Genomic DNA, 18491 nt, shown 5'->3' on the forward strand with positions numbered 1-18491 from the left:
CACTTACCATGTTGGTGACCCACTTTAATCCAAATGCAGCACTTCAAAATGTAGCTAGCTGTTTTCTACAAGTTGAAAAAGCTGCTTGTTTAAAAAAAGACATGTAATATGATAATTGTTGCAGATGTTTGTGTATATACACACATGAAAGCAGTATAATAAATTGGTCTATAATCAATTTTATTAACAATCTAACATCACTCCAGTATTTCTTGACAACATTCAAATGCTAATTGTCTTTATTCCACTAATGAAGAAGCATGACTCAAATCACCTCATATTTCAAACATTCAGCCTGACAAAAGATCCGTTTTATTATTCCATGCCTCACCATTAAGTGAAGTATTGCCAATACATATTAACAAAGGGGTGAACATTTGGTTTTGATTTTCATATTTACAATTTATGTAACAGTTAGTAATCATAATTATTAATGCAAACAGCTGACCATTTTTGGGTACAATTATATTGACAATGTTGCCCTGCTTTTAGAATGTCAGGATTAATTCTCAGATGTGCTAACTCAAATGCATGACATTGGGGACTGGGCCGATCCAACAACATGCCTATCGAGTGAACCCTGAAAAGAGAGAGCGAAGTAAGGTGGAAAGTTAATACGGATATTGCTGGAGTTAGTTGCTGATTGTCTCAAGGGTGGGCAGTCAACAAGTTTTGTGTTTTGCGTTTAGCCAGTGCGTTGCCATGGATCTCAATTTATTTTGACTGCACGTTTTTCCTTATTGGAGACAAGTTTTTGGGGGGCTCGTTCCAAGGGGACGAGAGTTTTAGAAGCTAGTGGGTTTTAGGATTCTATTGAAAGAAAAAGGATTTTAAAAATAATACAATTGTATATTATTATTTAGAAGTAAGTGTTTTTCTTGTTTTTAATTGTTGACAGCCAGTAGACACTATGTTTATATTGTAGAAGCATTGTAGTTGATTATGTGAAATGGAAGTTGTTTTCTGTTGGGGGTGAGCAAATAGGATATATTTGTCTTAAGGCGGAAGGTGTTACAGGCTTTGGTTTTTCCATTTATGTTTTGAGGTTGGACTTTAGCACGTCTAGCACATATAGCTCGTAAGCACGTATAGCTCCTTAGCACATGTAGCTCGTTAGCACTTATAGCTAGTTAGCACGTAGGAGGCACTGATTGGTGTCACCTCAGTTAGACAGTATGTGTTACACCTGTGCTGGCTTGTCCATCTCGTTAGTGGGAAGGTGTTTCACCTGAGCTGGTCCAGGTTCTATTTAAGAGTGTCTGGCCCAGTGCTCCAGTTGTCTTGATAGATGTGGAGAGTCAACACCTTTAATTGCTCCACCTTTTTGGTTTGCTTCCTGTCTTTAAGTTTGGTGTGGGTTTTTCTTTTGTTTCCCTCTTCTTGGGCAGATTTAGTAGGTCTCATGGTGGGTGTCTTTTTTGTCCCAGTTGTTGTTACTAGTAAACTTTCAGTGGACACTGAGAGCAAAACTGCAACTTTATGTTATAATACTTTTTTATTGCATCAAATGGTTGTTTTATGCAACAGAATAGAGGGTTGTTATAACTATTGTGTCTGTGTTCTACTGAGGATGGGCCTCTGGGAGATAACACTGACAGGAGATTTACAATGTCTTTTGGGTGATAAAACCTAAGGAGACCGCATTCCAGAGCATGAGTTAATGTTTCTGTTCTATATGGTACCAAGGAGAGATGACTCCAGGGCCAGACCCTGGTCTCTACACAGACTACTGTTTTTACAGCAGATACCTATAATTCTCAGCAGACAGTATCTCTCATACAAATCTTAATCTTGTGACCTGTTCTATACATCTATTGTTCGTCATGTAGGTTGAAAGGGGTGTATCTTGGCTGTAAAATACATTTGTACTTTTGTATCGTGGCTCTCAACGAATCATCTGGGGGTGATTTGTCGACCAGCCATCATTATCGTAGAGCACTCAATTGATTCACTTTATATTTGTGTGTTGTATTAACCTGCTCCCTTATTAATAAGTGAATAAAGATTTAGTTTCAGAATTACTCTGACTTGTGTGAAAAGTTTGTCTCCTTATTTGATATAAAAGAAATTAACCACATTTGGCGATGGGGATGTGAATCTTGATTTGGTGACCGCTCCTGACAACCTGGGTAAATGGTGCACGAGGGATCCCTCTAACTTGGGATCTTAGGGAGACCACACTTCGGGAATGGAGCAGATGGACCCACCTTTGATCTGAGAGGCAGCGAGCCGAGTGGATACCACATCTCAAACGTAGTTTTAAAAAAAGAAAGAGGTGAGCGACACAAGTGGAGTTTTTAGAAAAGCCTCGTAGGCTGTGAGTGTGTATTTCTGTGTGAGGGGGGCACCTTGGACGTGTAAACAGCTATCTGTGTGAACTGGATAAACTCAAATCTGTGTTTACTAGTTAAGACCATTTATAATATAGTATAAGATAGTAAGGTGCACCTGTAATTGTTTTAAACCTGTACTTGTTTCAAACCTGGACCCCATTTTAGAGGAATTGAAAGATGTAAATGTATGAGTTGCATTATCCTAGGAACTAACCATGAGTTAGAAATATGCCTGCAGGTTAAAATATTGGGGGAAAAACAACTAATTGATTATGTATGTTTGGGAATAGAGTTGTGTGACTGTGATAGGAGAGTTGTGTGAATGCGTCTTAATCTGAAGTTTGGATAGTAATATAGAGATCTATAGTTCCTCACAGAGCTCTATAGTTCCTCACAGAGCTCTATAGTTCCTCACAGAGCTCTATAGTTCCTCACAGAGCTCTATAGTTCCTCACAGAGCTCCATAGTTCCTCCTAGAGCTCTATAGTTCCTCCTAGAGCTCTATAGTTCCTCCTAGAGCTCTATAGTTCCTCCTAGAGCTCTATAGTTCCTCCTAGAGCTCTATAATACACTGCTCAAAAAAATAAAGGGAACACTTAAACAACACAATGTAACTCCAAGTCAATCACACTTCTGTGAAATCAAACTGTCCACTTAGGAAGCAACACTGATTGACAATAAATTTCACATGCTGTTGTGCAAATGGAATAGACAAAAGGTGGAAATTATAGGCAATTAGCAAGACACCCCCAAAAAAGGAGTGATTCTGCAGGTGGTGACCACAGACCACTTCTCAGTTCCTATGCTTCCTGGCTGATGTTTTGGTCACTTTTGAATGCTGGCGGTGCTCTCACTCTAGTGGTAGCATGAGACGGAGTCTACAACCCACACAAGTGGCTCAGGTAGTGCAGTTCATCCAGGATGGCACATCAATGCGAGCTGTGGCAAAAAGGTTTGCTGTGTCTGTCAGCGTAGTGTCCAGAGCATGGAGGCGCTACCAGGAGACAGGCCAGTACATCAGGAGATGTGGAGGAGGCCGTAGGAGGGCAACAACCCAGCAGCAGGACCGCTACCTCCGCCTTTGTGCAAGGAGGTGCACTGCCAGAGCCCTGCAAAATGACCTCCAGCAGGCCACAAATGTGCATATGTCTGCTCAAACGGTCAGAAACAGACTCCATGAGGGTGGTATGAGGGCCCGACGTCCACAGGTGGGGGTTGTGCTTACAGCCCAACACCGTGCAGGACGTTTGGCATTTGCCAGAGAACACCAAGATTGGCAAATTCGCCACTGGCGCCCTGTGCTCTTCACAGATGAAAGCAGGTTCACACTGAGCACATGAGCACATGTGACAGACGTGACAGAGTCTGGAGACACCGTGGAGAACGTTCTGCTGCCTGCAACATCCTCCAGCATGACCGGTTTGGCGATGGGTCAGTCATGGTGTGGGGTGGCATTTCTTTGTGGGGCCGCACAGCCCTCCATGTGCTCGCCAGAGGTAGCCTGACTGCCATTAGGTACCGAGATGAGATCCTCAGACCCCTTGTGAGACCATATGCTGACACAGGCACATTTGTGGCCTGTTGGAGGTCATTTTGCAGGGCTCTGGCAGTGCACCTCCTTGCACAAAGGCGGAGGTAGCGGTCCTGCTGCTGGGTTGTTGCCCTCCTACGGCCTCCTCCACATCTCCTGATGTACTGGCCTGTCTCCTGGTAGCGCCTCCATGCTCTGGACACTACGCTGACAGACACAGCAAACCTTTTTGCCACAGCTCGCATTGATGTGCCATCCTGGATGAACTGCACTACCTGAGCCACTTGTGTGGGTTGTAGACTCCGTCTCATGCTACCACTAGAGTGAGAGCACCGCCAGCATTCAAAAGTGACCAAAACATCAGCCAGGAAGCATAGGAACTGAGAAGTGGTCTGTGGTCACCACCTGCAGAATCACTCCTTTTTTGGGGGTGTCTTGCTAATTGCCTATAATTTCCACCTTTTGTCTATTCCATTTGCACAACAGCATGTGAAATTTATTGTCAATCAGTGTTGCTTCCTAAGTGGACAGTTTGATTTCACAGAAGTGTGATTGACTTGGAGTTACATTGTGTTGTTTAAGTGTTCCCTTTATTTTTTTGAGCAGTGTACATAAATTCTATAATACAAAAATGCAACATTTCTGCAGAAATGTCAGACCATGATATATAATACATTTACTTTGTATAGTGATTTATGACATTTAAAAAAATTATTCAAATAATGATGTACAATAAAAACAACATAAAAAAATGAATCGTAGGTAAACTAACAATATTGTAGACTTGATGCTAAATACAGATTTTTCAGCTTTAGTGTATATCATATTCACTTAGTTATGTTAGGAAGTTTGCCATCTTTATGACCGGCCCTGGTAACTTCACCCCAACTTCTCTTATCCCCAGAACACAGTAACTTAACAACATAAGTGTTTTTCTGACATTTTGGGAAATTTAAGGGAAAATAAAAAATACAGCCCTAGCAGAGCCCCAAGTCCCATGGGGACATCCTCGAGGGCGTGGATGTTCTCCCCATCAAAGGCCAGTAGGATTTCACTCTCATGGTGAAATGGATTTCCACCGATGTGCAGTAAAGGAGTGAAGAGCGGTGAAATCTGTGTCAACAAAAGTAAGAAAAGATTCATACAATTAACAAAGAACATAAATGTTCAGCTGTAGTTTTATATAAGCATGCACACCTATGTTTATGAAGAAACAGATGATTGGTGCATAGGCATACCTTGTCACGGAGATAAAGGCCACTCGGGTCCTCATTGAAGACGTATGGCAAGAGCAGAATCGCTGCTGTGGTCTCCAGTCCTAGTAAAGTAAAGCAATGATCTTACTAATTTTATTACAAAATACATTAGAGAAAGGGAAGGAATAAGAGCAAATACCTCTTCTGTATTGTCCTTCAGGGACTGTCAAAATAGCAGGATGATGTCCTCACCCCTGCCTCGCCTCTCTACCTCTGATAGTCCTTCAATTCTCTTTTTGTCTATATCCATTCCATGGACTTGATTCATTTCTGACAAGATCTGAAAAGATCATTTGCACACATTTGTATGCTAATAGATGTCAGTTTGTATTGACTGCTATGTAGGTTAAATGTACACTTCAAATGCAGCTGTCCTACAACATATCTGTTCCTTCTTCTTGATCCCAATTGCATTGTGTCCATGTTCTGTCCTATACGAATTTGAACAGAAGAGAAAATGTGTCAAAGAATAGTCTTACAAGCATTTAAATATATATATATATTAAATAAATATTGAAAAATAAATGGCATCGACATACAATTGAATGCAAAATAGAAGAACATATTGGAGAAAGCACCAGCCAATACAGTACTGCCATACAGTAACAGTAATGCCATACAGGCCTAATATCACATTTCAAGATATCTTTGTACACAAATTGTTCAATATTTTCTCAGGCTGACTTGAAAGATTTTACGCAACATTTTGCTGCATGGCAATACTGTGTTTGGATTCTGAAGGGCATTTATACAAAAGAGGTAGTCTAGACACTGTATTATGACCATTATGCATTTGAATCCCATCTACAGCTACCATCTAAGATATGAATTTCCCTCCACAAGGGGGTGTACATGTAACGTTTCCAAAATGGGATAGTATTGTACATGTAACGTTTCCAAAATGGGATAGTATTGTACATGTAACGTTATGCCCCCTTGTGAGTTAATAGTATTGCATGCTGTAGCAGGCAATTTAAAGAGGAAGACCTCCATTGACGATTCAGTTCGTTGTAACATCTCGTCTGGACAGGTCACCGTCCTTAGTTAGTTAGTTAGTTAACGAAACTAAAGTTAGCTAGTTCATTCTCACAAAAGTGACAACTGCTCTAGATAGGAAACGTACTGTAACGACCCTGGGTTTATAAGCGCGGAAATCGACTCTGCCGCTCGAGCATGCTTTTGCGGCACAGTCGATAGCGCGCCGGACCTCGGGCTAGGAGGTCGAGGGTTCGAGACCTGCTCCCTGCTGTTTCATTACATTGGTGTCGGAAGTGATCGGACCTCGCATCCACGACAGTGCGTGTGCTTGGCCGGTGAGCGCGTTCCTGTAAGACGTAAAGTCGCAAGCTAGCGCGAGGACGCGCTCTTTGAAAGGAGGGAGTAGTGTAACGACCCTGGGTTTATAAGCGCGGAAATCGACTCTGCCGCTCGAGCATGCTTTTGCGGCACAGTCGATAGCGCGCCGGACCTCGGGCTAGGAGGTCGAAGGTTCGAGACCTGCTCCCTGCTGTTTCATTACAGTACGTTAATGAGTGTAAAGCCGTGTCGGCTTTATGGAAACGATATACAATATATGGGAAAGAATATAGTTGAGGGAAATAATCCAAACCTAGTTGTGCCTAGTTTGGACATAACGTTATCTAGCTAGATAACGGTACTGTACTGTAGCTCATACAACGCCAACGGTCAAACCCGGCTTTCTAATATTTACGGTAATTTACTATTGTAACGTTGTGGAAGATATTCACAGAAAACCATCATTGTCTTCGTTATTCATTATTAGTATGTTATATTAGTATAATAAATTATTTAGAGACATATTCAGAGCCAAACTTCAACCCAACTTAACTTTTTTAACTTGTTGTCGCATCCAAACTTGTCACCATCATTTTCAGTTGTAATTGCGAAGTTCCCGGAAGAAGTCCAGCAACAACGGAGGTTCCTCGATGAACCCACCTTCTAACAAGTTCTTTGAAGAACCTTTTGGGGCTGTTTTTCATTGACCAAGCACCCTACGGTTTTTACGGGATCTGAGAACAACTCCAGTTGAACCCTTCATTTTTAGAGTGTAGTCGGCTCTATTTACTCTCAGATTCAAAACATACTGATTAGCATCAACGATCAAGTCAGCTGCTGCTGCTCCAATACAGTATGAGGCGAGACGGTGAACTGACGTTGAACCGGGCAGTCAGCCATTCATTCTGTACTATGAGTCTGGTCTATCATTGTTACTGCACGTTGTCTTGGAAATTCTAACCAATAAGGAGAGACTTTGTCATTTCTTCAAACAATAAACCTTTATTTTATAAGAATTGCAATAATGTAGCTGGTCAGCCCTACACTCTGAGGTGGAAGGCCGAGAGCTCGATGACACAAGGAGTTCAGGAGCCTTATATAGTCAAACTATCTTGTGCATATAGAAAACACGTGATCTTGGTATGTGTCCGTGTGTGGAGAATGAGACACAGACTAACGGTGAATTGGTCGTCTCGTTCTGTAGCAACAGTTAGTTATTCTAGTCTTCCAGTGAGGTGTCAAAACAACAGGAAATCACTCTCCACACAGTTCCTCTGAAGTAGATCAACGGTTCCCTGAATTGGGCCGAGCGCCTTTGGCCTGTCTGTCGAGAGGGTGTATGGTTACAGACCCACACAAACATACACATAAACTTCTCAACCTTAAAGATCCTTCAACACATTAGAAGTCATATCAACTTAAAGAGGTTAAAATAGATTTTTCCCTCACAACATTGCACAGAGATAAATCAGACCCAGCCTGAACTGTGTGATGTAGTAGGGAGTTGTAGTTTCTCTAGAGATAAATCAGACCCAGCCTGAACTGTGTGATGTAGTAGGGAGTTGTAGTTTCTCTAGAGATAAATCATATCCAGCCTGAACTGTGTGATGTAGTAGGGATTTGTAGTTTCTCTAGAGATAAATCAGACCCAGCCTGAACTGTTTGATGTAGTAGGGAGTTGTAGTTTTTCTAGAGATAAATCAGATCCAGACTAGTAGGGAGTTGTACTTTCCAACAGGCCAATATTCTACGTAGTTTAGCGCATAAAACTTTTAATTAACTTCAATGACCATAATCCACTGCGCGCGCACTTGTCTTGTTTGTGTTTCTTTTACACCTGTTAAGTTATAAATAAAGAGTAAAAACTCAGACGATAAGTAAAGCTCAAACCAAGTTTATTCACCCACTGAGTCACAGCTGCATAAGACCAAGACAAATTCACACAAGCGCTGGTATTTAACCCTGAACCCTGCTGAGTCTCCTCCTTACTGGTATTTAACCCTTTATGCTGAGTCTCCTCCTTACTGGTATTTAACCCTTTATGCTGAGTCTCATCCTTACTGGTATTTAACCCTTTATGCTGAGTCTCCTCCTAACTGGCATTTAACCCTTTATGCTGAGTCTCCTCCTTACTGGCATTTAACCCTTTATGCTGAGTCTCCTCCTAACTGGTATTTAAATACCAGTACCAATATTTAAATAATCCTCCTTACACCTCTGTTGCTAGGCAGAACTTTAGTCACATGACTTCTTCCTCACTTCATCTGACCTCGGCCTAAATTCCTCCCTCCTCCCCACCTCAAGGCTGTCCTGTTGACTTGTTTCAGACTGTGGCCCTTCTCCTCCCCACCTCACGGCTGTCCTGTTGACTTGTACCAGACTGTGGCCCTTCTCCTCTTCACCTCACGGCTGTCCTGTTGACTTGTACCAGACTGTGGCCCTTCTCCTCTTCACCTCACGGCTGTCCTGTTGACTTGTACCAGACTGTGGCCCTTCTCCTCCCCACCTCACGGCTGTCCTGTTGACTTGTACCAGACTGTGGCCCTTCTCCTCCCCACCTCACGGCTGTCCTGTTGACTTGTTCCAGACTGTGGCCCTTCCCCTCTTCACCTCACGGCTGTCCTGTTGACTTGTTCCAGACTGTGGCCCTTCTCCTCCCCACCTCACGGCTGTCCTGTTGACTTGTACCAGACTGTGGCCCTTCTCCTCCCCACCTCACGGCTGTCCTGTTGACTTGTTCCAGACTGTGGCCCTTCTCCTCCCCACCTCACGGCTGTCCTGTTGACTTGTACCGGACTGTGGCCCTTCTCCCCACCTCACGGCTGTCCTGTTGACTTGTTCCAGACTGTGGCCCTTCCCCTCTTCACCTCACGGCTGTCCTGTTGACTTGTTCCAGACTGTGGCCCTTCTCCTCCCACCTCAAGGCTGTCCTGTTGACTTGTTTCAGACTGTGGCCCTTCTCCTCCCCACCTCACGGCTATCCTGTTGACTTGTACCAGACTGTGGCCCTTCTCCTCCCCACCTCACGGCTGTCCTGTTGACTTGTACCGGACTGTGGCCCTTCCCCTCTTCACCTCACGGCTGTCCTGTTGACTTGTTCCAGACTGTGGCCCTTCTCCTCCCACCTCAAGGCTGTCCTGTTGACTTGTACCGGACTGTGGCCCTTCTCCTCCTCACCTCACGGCTGTCCTGTTGACTTGTACCAGACTGTGGCCCTTCTCCTCCCCACCTCACGGCTGTCCTGTTGACTTGTACCGGACTGTGGCCCTTCCCCTCTTCACCTCACGGCTGTCCTGTTGACTTGTTCCAGACTGTGGCCCTTCTCCTCCCACCTCAAGGCTGTCCTGTTGACTTGTACCGGACTGTGGCCCTTCCCCTCCCCACCTCACGGCTGTCCTGTTGACTTGTTCCAGACTGTGGCCCTTCTCCTCCCCACCTCACGGCTGTCCTGTTGACTTGTACCAGACTGTGGCCCTTCTCCTCCCCACCTCACGGCTGTCCTGTTGACTTGTACCAGACTGTGGCCCTTCTCCTCCCCACCTCACGGCTGTCCTGTTGACTTGTACCAGACTGTGGCCCTTCTCCTCCCCACCTCACGGCTGTCCTGTTGACTTGTACCAGACTGTGGCCCTTCTCCTCCCCAGCTCACGGCTGTCCTGTTGACTTGTTCCAGACTGTGGCCCTTCCCCTCTTCACCTCACGGCTGTCCTGTTGACTTGTTCCAGACTGTGGCCCTTCTCCTCCCCACCTCACGGCTGTCCTGTTGACTTGTACCAGACTGTGGCCCTTCTCCTCCCCACCTCACGGCTGTCCTGTTGACTTGTTCCAGACTGTGGCCCTTCTCCTCTTCACCTCACGGCTGTCCTGTTGACTTGTTCCAGACTGTGGCCCTTCTCCTCCCACCTCACGGCTGTCCTGTTGACTTGTACCAGACTGTGGCCCTTCTCCTCCCCACCTCACGGCTGTCCTGTTGACTTGTACCAGACTGTGGCCCTTCTCCTCCCCACCTCACGGCTGTCCTGTTGACTTGTACCAGACTGTGGCACTTCTCCTCCCCACCTCACGGCTGTCCTGTTGACTTGTACCAGACTGTGGCCCTTCTCCTCCCCACCTCACGGCTGTCCTGTTGACTTGTACCAGACTGTGGCCCTTCTCCTCCCCACCTCACGGCTGTCCTGTTGACTTGTACCAGACTGTGGCACTTCTCCTCCCCACCTCACGGCTGTCCTGTTGACTTGTACCAGACTGTGGCCCTTCTCCTCCCCACTTCACGGCTGTCCTGTTGACTTGTTCCAGACTGTGGCCCTTCTCCTCTTCACCTCACGGCTGTCCTGTTGACTTGTTCCAGACTGTGGCCCTTCTCCTCCCCACCTCACGGCTGTCCTGTTGACTTGTACCAGACTGTGGCCCTTCTCCTCCCTACCTCACGGCTGTCCTGTTGACTTGTTCCAGACTGTGGCCCTTCTCCTCCTCACCTCACGGCTGTCCTGTTGACTTGTACCAGACTGTGGCCCTTCTCCTCCCCACCTCACGGCTGTCCTGTTGACTTGTTCCAGACTGTGGCCCTTCTCCTCCCCACCTCACGGCTGTCCTGTTGACTTGTACCAGACTGTGGCCCTTCTCCTCCTCACCTCACGGCTGTCCTGTTGACTTGTACCAGACTGTGGCCCTTCTCCTCCCCACCTCACGGCTGTCCTGTTGACTTGTACCAGACTGTGGCCCTTCTCCTCCCCACCTCACGGCTGTCCTGTTGACTTGTACCAGACTGTGGCTGACAGACATTTTGACAGAATGTAAACGTTCTACATTCCCTCTCTCAAACAGTGACAAGAATAAGGATATTTTATATTTTCAAGTTCAGAAGTCAGAACCCATGACCTGCTATGTAAAACAGACAGAAGAATGCACAATGGTCAATGCTATCTGGGATCCTTGGGACAACCCTAACCTTAACCCCTAACCTTAACCCTTTTAAATGTCAACTTCAACGGGCTAGGGACGTCCCAATGATGTATCTCTACCTGGAAATACATGATCTAAGTGATTGATAGTTGGTATTCAGCAATCATAAAGCCTTATTTACTTTAATGAACTACTAAAATAGTGATTTTGTCAGACAGCATAGACAGCAGCTCTACACTTTATTGACTGACTGATCCATTCATTCTTCCATCCCTCTTCAGCCTTCCTCTCCTCTGAAGACCCAGTGAGGGTGGAGCTCAGTCAGAGAGCTGTTGAGGGACTGGTTAGGAAGAACACTTCTACAGCCAGAGAGTTGAGAGGTCACACATGGTTTAGATGATAAATATGTATGTCCCCTTAGCGGTTCATCACGTCAGCAAAAGGTAATATGTTCCATCATCCATGTTTATTTACATTAGTGCAAATTGTCCACAGATATTGGTGTAATTTCTCCCCCTTTTGGCTGTATGAAAGTTAATTTCCCCTCAGGCACATTCATTTGTTCTTTGATATTAGATGTAGATGCTCAATATCCATTACTTCGAGTGTTTTATATAATATGATTAAATGTGTTTCTTTCTGTGTTGCAGGGGCAGTCAAGAAATGGAACGGCAAGGCCATAGAACATGACATAAGCAGAGCTGTGGGAGACTACCTCAAGCCCCTGGTAGAGCCGGGGGGGGGGTGTTTACCACTCCTTCAGCAGGCTGGAAAAGTGGGATTGATCTGTTTTTCATACTAAGATGGACCAAGAGTCTGTTGATTGGTCGGTCATTGGGTTAATTTGTTTTACAATATGTTGAAATCAAATGAGGCTTTATTTATACAGCACATTTTAGACATGGATGCAACACACTGGCTTCACATTAAAAAACTATGAAAATAAACAGAATATTTATTAGTACATTAGTATATTTAGTACACAACATAAGAGGATAAAAAACAGAAAGACTAATGAGCATTCTAAGGAAATTCCATTGATTCAAATATTAATTGGACGCAATATCTAACCCAAAATATAAGCAGTTTTTTTAGGAGGGGCACTGAAAGTTGACTAGTAACAACAACTGGGACATAAGACACCCACCATGAGACACACAAAATCTGCCCAAGAAGAGGAAAACAAAAGAAAAACCCAAAACAAACTTAAAGACAGGAAGCAAACCAAAAAAGTGGAGCAACTCAAGGTGTTGACTCTCCACATCTATCAAGACAACTGGAGCACTGGGCCAGACACTCTTAAATAGAACCTGGACCAGCTCAGGTGAAACACCTTCCCACTAACGAGATGGACAAGCCAGCACAGGTGTTACACATACTGACTAACGGGGTGACACCAATCGATGTGCCAAAGACACATTTCAGTTGAACAACTGACTAGAAAACAACTTCCATTTCACATAATCAACTACAATGCTTCACCTTCTACAATATAAACATGGTGTCTACTGGCTGTCAACAATTAAAACAAGAAAAAAACATGTATTTCTAAATAATAATATACAATGGTATAATTTTTTCTCCTTTTCCTTTCTATAGAATCCTAAAACTCACTAGCTTCTAGAACTCTCGTCCACTTGGAATGAGCGCAAACAAAACTCAAATCAAATTGTATTAGTCACATTCGCTGAATACATGTGTAGACCTAACAGTGAAATGCTTACTTACGAGCCCAACCGACAGTGCAGTTGAAAAAAAAATACAGATAAGAATAAGAGATAAAACTCATCTCCAAACGGAAAAACGTGTCAAAATAAATTGTGATCCATGGTAACACACTGGTTAAATGCACAACACAAATATTTTGACTGCCCATCCTTGAAACAATCAGCTACCAAGTTGTCGTTACCACATGCTCTAGTACATTTGGGTTGGCACATCTGAGAATGAATCCTGATATTCTAAAAGCAGGGCAACAATGTCAATATAATTGTACCCAAAAATAGTCAGTTGGTTACAATATGATTACTAAATGTTACATGAAATGTAAATATTAAATATTTGGTTGCATAGTCTTATTTTCAAAGTATTTTCAATTACATTTTGCTAGGTGGGATAGCCCAATGTTAAAACACAGTTTGTACACAGTTTAATCAATAACCAATATGCAGAAACAGTTTGTGATATATTAAAACATAAACATAAAATTGGCAGTATACACAAACATCTGCCACAATAATCACATTACTTGTATTTTTTAAAACAAGCACCTTATAAACTGCACGAGCACCAGAAACGCTGTTGTTTTGACAAGCGGCAATAAATCACTGATATCGATTAGGGGGGTAATCAGGTTGTACGTGCTGTTGAAACTAACACAACTAAACAAAACACATGGAAATGGGAGATATCTTTTACCTCACTGGTTAGAGGACAACCCGCAGAAGACAGTCTGCTACATTTTGGAGTGATGCATTTCAATTTAAGGGTCGCTAAACAAAGGAACACAACACTTATTTGTCATAACTCATCGGTAAAATCATTTGTGCGAGAGGAGGGAGATGAGGTTGCACGTCCTGTTAAAACTAACAGCTCAAAAACCACACGGAATCTGGGAATAATGTGTACATCACTGGTTAGAGGACAATTTGTAGAAAACAGCTCGCTACATTTCGAAGTGTTGCATTTTGATTCAAGTGGGTCACCAATGTGGTAAGTGTAACACAACTCTTTTTGTTAGTCACTTTTTGTTAAATCTCATAAATAGTACTCTTTCAATTCAGAGCCTGGATTTTTCCGTGAGCATCCATATCATGCTGAAATCAATAGAACAGGGGCAAACGTTCAGAGTTCTACATTGTGACATTATTAAAATACTCCTACTACAATGTTAAAACATTCTACATTTTGACATCATTAAAATACTCTTCCTACAATGTCAAAACATTCTACATTGTGACATTAATTCACTGATATCATGAAACAACTCCTTCATGTATGTCTTTTCTGATATTTGATCAGAGATCTTTTATCAGATTATCTCTGGTCACAGCTATGAGATTTCTCTCCTGTGTGTGTTCTCTGGTGCACTGTCAGATCGCTAGATTGACCAAAACTCTTCCCACATTGACCACAGCTATACGATTTCTCTCCTGTGTGTGTTCTCTGGTGCAATGTCAAATGGCCAGATCGAACAAAACTCTTCCCACATTGATCACAGCTATAAGTTTTCTGTCCTTCATGTATGTATTTTCTGATGTTTGATCAGAGGTATTTTATCAGATTATCTCTGGTCACACTGATCACAGCTGAGATTTCTCTCCTGTATGTGTTATATGGTTTGTAGTCTGCTTGCTAGACTTAGTAAAACTCTTCCCACATTGAGCACAGCTATAAGATTTCTCTCCTGTGTGTGTTTTCTCTGGTGTGATATCAGGCTGGTTGACTGAGTAAAACTCTTCCCACATTGATTACAGCTAAAAGGCTTCTCTCCTGTGTGTGTTCTCTGGTGTGTAGTCAGACAGCTAGACTCAGTAAAGCTCTTCCCACATTGAGCACAGCTATAAGATTTCTCTCCTGTGTGTGTTCTACGGTGTGATGTCAGGCTGGTTGAACGAGTAAAACTCTTCCCACATTGAGCACAGCTATAAGGTTTCTCTCCTGTGTGTGTTCTACGGTGTGATTTCAGGCTGGTTGACTGAGTAAACCTCTTCCCACATTGATTACAGCTAAAAGGCTTCTCTCCTGTGTGTGTTCTCTGGTGTCTAGTCAGACAGCTAGACTCAGTAAAGCTCTTCCCACATTGAGCACAGCTATAAGATTTCTCTACTGTGTGTGTTCTCCGGTGTTTAGTCAGACTGTTAGATGTAACAAATCTCTTCCCACATTCATCACAGCTATAAGATTTCTCTCCTGTGTGTGTTCTACGGTGTGATGTCAGGCTGGATGAACGAGTAAAACTCTTCCCACATTGAGCACAGCTATAAGGTTTCTCTCCTGTGTGTGTTCTGCGGTGTGATTTCAGGCTGGTTGACTGAGTAAACCTCTTCCCACATTGATTACAGCTAAAAGGCTTCTCTCCTGTGTGTGTTCTCTGGTGTCTAGTCAGACAGCTAGACTCAGTAAAGCTCTTCCCACATTGAGCACAGCTATAAGATTTCTCTACTGTGTGTGTTCTCCGGTGTTTAGTCAGACTGTTAGATGTAACAAATCTCTTCCCACATTCATCACAGCTATAAGATTTCTCTCCTGTGTGTGTTCTACGGTGTGATGTCAGGCTGGATGAACGAGTAAAACTCTTCCCACATTGAGCACAGCTATAAGGTTTCTCTCCTGTGTGTGTTCTGCGGTGTGATTTCAGGCTGGTTGACTGAGTAAACCTCTTCCCACATTGATTACAGCTAAAAGGCTTCTCTCCTGTGTGTGTTCTCTGGTGTCTAGTCAGACAGCTAGACTCAGTAAAGCTCTTCCCACATTGAGCACAGCTATAAGATTTCTCTCCTGTGTGTGTTCTCCGGTGTTTAGTCAGACTGTTAGATGTAACAAATCTCTTCCCACATTCATCACAGCTATAAGATTTCTCTCCTGTGTGTGTTCTACGGTGTGATGTCAGGCTGGATGAATGAGTAAAACTCTTCCCACATTGAGCACAGCTATAAGGTTTCTCTCCTGTGTGTGTTCTACGGTGTGATTTCAGGCTGGTTGACTGAGTAAACCTCTTCCCACATTGATTACAGCTAAAAGGCTTCTCTCCTGTGTGTGTTCTCTGGTGTCTAGTCAGACAGCTAGACTCAGTAAAGCTCTTCCCACATTGAGCACAGCTATAAGATTTCTCTCTTGTGTGTGTTCTCCGGTGTTTAGTCAGACTGCTAGATGTAACATAACTCTTCCCACATTCATCACAGCTATAAGGTTTCTCTCCTGTGTGTGTTCTCTGGTGTGATATCAGGCTGGCTGATTGAGTAAAACTCTTTCCACATTGAGTACAGCTAAAAGACTTCTCTCCTGTGTGGATTCTCTGATGAATTTTAATGCCCGTTGATGAGGTGAATCTCTTCCCACAGTCAGAGCAGCAGTGAGTTCTCTTCCCTGTGGGTCTCTGCTGGTATTTCTTGAGGTGTTCTAATGTGGAGAGACTCTTCTCTGCCTTGTCAGCATCATGAGGTTGTTGAGGCTCCCTAGAGGATCCACGACAGTCACATCTCTCTCCTGCGTGAATAACAAAGTCAGACAGATGGTTAAAGGCCCACAAAATGAGCAAGAATAGTCATATTTTGTCTTGTTTTCACATTAGTAGTAACATTGATGATTGAGTTATTCAAGTTATTAAGGTTAATTATTAATTCAGGTTAAATATTAATGAGGGTTTGTACACTAAGTGTTTGCCAAATTGGCACAAAACTTCCCCTAACAACAACATAGACCTACTGTAGGACCCCTAACTTCATCTAACATAGACCTACTATAGGACCCATAACTTCACCCAACAACAACATAGATCTACTGTAGGACCCCTAACTTCACCTAACAACAACATAGACCTACTGTAGGACCCATAACAACAACAACAAATTAGACCTACTGTAGGACCCCTAACTTAACCTAACAACATAGACCTACTACGCATATAGAAGTAGGACTAGTCTACCTGGCCTGAGCCCAAATGTAGGCCTATAAATGTGCCAATTTGGGGATGTCTGATAGTATTTCTGATTGTCTTAACGCACCACCACCAATGAGCTGAGGAGCTTCTCAAAGCAAATTTCTCTTCACCTCAAACAGCAAATAAACAAAGTCTAATCAAAATCAATTGCAAATGAGAATAGTTCCTCAAAGTATTTGAAAGACATTTCCAGCTCTCGCCCTTTCGATAACTACCCGGCACAAAAGGGAAAAACGTAATGCGCTGATCCAGTGGAAATGTCGTAAAATACCTGATTACTTCTTATCCCTTTCACAAATAGCCGACAACTGTGTCTGTCTCGAACTCACTGGCGCGGGAAACCGAGAGCCCAGAATTATTTGAAACAATGTTTCAAGTTCGTTGTAGACAGGCCATGTGATTTACAGGATATTTATTTGCAATGTTTTTATTTGTTGGCTTTATGTAGGCAATTTTTTACATAGTTGGCAATGGCAATAAAAGTTACTTTTAGATTTGTATAATTTTCATTTACATTTAGATAGAATGTAGATTAATCACAGACAATGATTTTGAGATACTATTATCAATGAAATTAAACTGCTCCAGTAAAATGTGAATATGAGAATCATAACTGGCACCAGATCAGTAGAAATGGTAAGATAACTTCGCACTCCAAATGTAGGTTGCCTATTACCAGCAACGTCAGAATTTACGAAGGCCAGCAGAAGGAGGTGGTTTGGGAAGAGTTTCTTCTCAACTGGTTAGGCTATATTGATGTAATGGCATGAAAATAAATTGGCTGAATATTATACAATGAATTATCAACAGCTCTAACAATTTGAACCCCACAGGAAATCTACATAGGCAATTCTAGAATATACTATATAGTCTAAAATCCTGGATAAACTATCATTATGACGTCATGGATGAATTCTAGAATATACACTGCTCAAAAAAATAAAGGGAACACTTAAACTACACAATGTAACTCCAAGTCAATTACACTTCTGTGAAATCAAACTGTCCAATTAGGAAGCAACACTGATTGACAATAAATTTCACATGCTGTTGTGCAAATGGAATAGACAAAAGGTGGAAATTATAGGCAATTAGCAAGACACCCCCAAAAAAGGAGTGATTCTGCAGGTGGTGACCACAGACCACTTCTCAGTTCCTATGCTTCCTGGCTGATGTTTTGGTCACTTTTGAATGCTGGCGGTGCTCTCACTCTAGTGGTAGCATGAGACGGAGTCTACAACCCACACAAGTGGCTCAGGTAGTGCAGTTCATCCAGGATGGCACATCAATGCGAGCTGTGGCAAAAAGGTTTGCTGTGTCTGTCAGCGTAGTGTCCAGAGCATGGAGGCGCTACCAGGAGACAGGCCAGTACATCAGGAGACGTGGAGGAGGCCGTAGGAGGGCAACAACCCAGCAGCAGGACCGCTACCTCCGCCTTTGTGCCAGGAGGTGCACTGCCAGAGCCCTGCAAAATGACCTCCAGCAGGCCACAAATGTGCATGTGTCTGCTC

At 43.3% G+C, this 18491-nt stretch overlaps 1 pseudogene; it reads right to left on the reverse strand.

Annotated features, from left to right (window-relative positions):
• Window positions 1-14594: 14594 nt before the first annotated feature.
• On the reverse strand, window positions 14595-16431 carry LOC120032548 (annotated as a pseudogene).
• Between the last annotated feature and the right edge of the window lie 2060 nt (window positions 16432-18491).

This window comes from Salvelinus namaycush, chromosome 39 (genome assembly GCF_016432855.1).
Source record: "Salvelinus namaycush isolate Seneca chromosome 39, SaNama_1.0, whole genome shotgun sequence".
NCBI classification, from domain to species: domain Eukaryota; kingdom Metazoa; phylum Chordata; class Actinopteri; order Salmoniformes; family Salmonidae; genus Salvelinus; species Salvelinus namaycush.